General features: G+C 46.0%; 1 pseudogene; it reads left to right on the forward strand.

Moving 5' to 3' along the window:
- The first annotated feature begins 719 nt into the window (after positions 1 to 719).
- LOC114687100 lies at positions 720 to 2,615 on the forward strand (annotated as a pseudogene).
- Positions 2,616 to 3,159: the final 544 nt, after the last annotated feature.

The following is a 3,159-nucleotide window of genomic DNA, read 5'->3' on the forward strand; positions in this document are numbered from 1 at the left end:
AAGAAGCTTACAGAACACCGAATAGGCTGGATCCAAAAAAAAAAGTCCCCTCGCCACATAATAATCAAAACACTAAACACACAGAAAAAGAAAAAGTATTAAGAGCCGCAAAGGAAAAAGACCAAGTAACATATAAAGGCAAACCCATCAGAATAACACCAGACTACTCAATAGAGGCTATGAAAGCTAGAAGATCATGAACAAATCTCATGCAGACACTAAGAGACCACGGATGCGAACCCAGACTATTATACCCAGCAAAACTCTCAATCACCATAGGCGGAGTAAGCAAAATATTCCAGGATAAAACCAGATTTAATCAATACCTGTCCACAAACCCAGCCCTACAGAAAGCACTAGAAGGGAAAATTCAACCCAAAGAAGCTAAACACATCCATGAAAAATCAAGCAATAGATAATCCCACACCAACATACACCACAGAAGGACAACACAATACAACCACAAAAAATAACAGGAATTAACAATCACTGGTCATTAATATCCATCAATATCAATAGTCTCAACTCACCTATAAAAAGACATAGGCTAACAGAATGGATAAGAAAACAGAACCCATCCATCTGCTGCATACAAGAAACATACCTTAACTTCAAAGACAGACACTACCTGTGAGTAAAGGCCTGGGAAAAGGCTTTCCAAGCAAATGGACCTAAGAAACAAGCTGGTGTAGCTATCCTAATATCTAGAGAAAAAGGATGTTTCAAAAGAGAAGAAGTCTTGTGGCAATGCCTCAGTGGTCCAGGTAACTACCAGAACTCGGAAATCCTCGACGGAGACTAAGGCAACAGAGACAAAACACATAGATGTACATACAGGAAATAATAAAGAAAAAGTCAGTAAAGCCAAGAAGAACAAAAGAAAGGTGGATGCTGAAGCCCATCCATCAGATGAGCCTGTGAACGAGGAACCAGTGACAAAAAAGAAAAAAAAGAAAAAAAAAAAAAGATGGAAAGCAAATCCAAAAATAGTACCGAGGTGCCAAAGGATGACAGCAAGACGGAGGAGACTAAGGGGGACAATAAAAAGCAAAATACTTCCATTAAAAAAGGTGCAAAGAAGAAACCTCAAAAAGGTAAGTCAAGTGAGAAGGGCAGTAGACCTGCTCTGGAGACGCAGAAGGAGATGGCTCCGGCAGAGCCTCCTTCCATGGAGCTGGCTCAGGAGGAGGTCTCTTCCGGTCCTGCACCCACTCAGGTGGTGGTCACCCCTATAAGCTCTACTCAGCCCGGGCTTCCTTCTCCCATGGATATTGCTCAGACTGGGCCTGCTCAGATGGAGCTGCCTTCTCCCCTGGAGCCTCCTCAGAGGGAGCTGCCTCCTCCCCTGGAGCCTGCTCAGAGGAGGCTGCCTTCTCCCCTGGAGCTTCCTCAGAGGGAGCCACCTCCTCCCACGGAGCCTCCAGGGATGGAGCAGCCTCTTCCCATGGAGCCTACTCAGAGGGAACCGCCTCCTCCCATGGAGCCTGATCAGATGGAGCTGCCTCCTCCCATGGAGCCTGATTAGATGGAGCCGCCTTCTCCCATGGAGTCTCAGCGGGGACAATGTCAGAAGAAGCTTCTTTGTCCTTTGGACCATGCTCAGGTGGAGGTTGCTCAGACAGGGCCTCCTCATATGGGATCTGTTCAGAAAGAGCCTCCTGCTGTCATGGAGCCACCTCTTCAAGTGAAACCAGTCACCAAAAGGTCTTCTCCCCGAAAAGAGAGTACCAAGGAGAAGTTGGGCATGCAGAGTGAGGTGGTGCGGCAGGAGCAAGTCCTTATTGAAGTTGCCTTAGTGCCTGTTAGAGATAACCAGCTTCTAAAGGGAAGCAGGCGCGCACAGGATCTTCCAAAGGGAAACTCAAGAAGAGACGAGACACCTAAGGACCAAGAAATTGGCACTGATGGGGAAGGAAATAAAATGGCCCCTCTCAAGAAAGTGGGAACAGAGGAAGCTGGCAAGAGTCTATCGACGCTTGCTGCTCCCAAGGAATCTACCAGTGCCTTATCCTCGGAACAAAACTCAAATGGGTCAGATGGTGAAACGTTACATGCTAAGTGTCAGACTGGTTCAGCTGGGCTTTGTGAAATGGAAGTGGACACTGAGCAGAACCCAGACAGTGTCCCTGTGAAACCTCAGCACCCGAACCGGCGTCACCATTGCCTCCTGTCCCATCACCAACTGTAACAGCCGCGCCTCCTATCACTTTGGCTGAAAACGAGTCACCGGGCGTTGATGAAGACTGGGGCATCCACAGCCATGATGGAAGTGACTTGAGTGATGGTATGTCCCAGGGAAGTGATGATTCTGGGCTGCATGGGGCTCGGCCAGTGCCACAGGAGGCAGGTTCAGAAAGTGGGAAGGAGGGGTTGGCAGTTAAAATAACCGAGGGAGAGTTTGTTTGTATTTTCTGTGATCGGTCTTTCAGAAAGGAAAAGGATTACAGCAAGCACCTCAATCGCCATCTGGTTAATGTATACTTCCTTGAAAAAGCAGCCGAGGGGCAGGAGTAGTGAGCCAGCCGGTGGAGGGCGGCTCGTCACAGTTTGTAAGCAATGCCTCACTTTTAGTTTAAGGCAGTAGACACACACAAGCTCGCTTTAATTAGTGTCCAGTGCTGATTTTTAAGTGACATTATTTCCTTAGGACTGTATGTGTTACCTAGTGACTTGCAAAAACCTTAGCAAATCCTAGGGAGTTAATGTAAGAAAACAGATACTTAATCTGTTAGCTTGTGCAGTGCAGTGAAGAAAGGCGGGATTGATGTTGAGAAAGATGCATCACAAGCACAGGCTGGAGGCTGGGGGCTAGATGGTTTTGAGGAAGAGGTCTTGGTGGACTCTTTCATAGAGCAAAGGGAAGCAATGCCTTCTGGGAAATGAGCTAAGTTTTAATCTAGTCTTTAAGATTAGAAGTCAAAAACAAAAATATTAAGGAAATGAAAACCTAATTGATCTTTGAAGTATTGTTATGTGGAATTGAGTGGGACTTTTGAGGTCTTTCTTCCAGAAAACAAGGACTTGGTTGTCAGGCCTATATTAGGCCTAAACCTTGGTGCCATGTAGTTGTACTTAAATCATTTTAATGGAAAGTGTCTTAGTGATTGGAACTTCTAGTGCAGTTTGGAGTTCTTCCATTTGAAAAATGTGATATTTGCA

Source organism: Peromyscus leucopus, chromosome 8a (genome assembly GCF_004664715.2).
Source record: "Peromyscus leucopus breed LL Stock chromosome 8a, UCI_PerLeu_2.1, whole genome shotgun sequence".
Classification (NCBI taxonomy): domain Eukaryota; kingdom Metazoa; phylum Chordata; class Mammalia; order Rodentia; family Cricetidae; genus Peromyscus; species Peromyscus leucopus.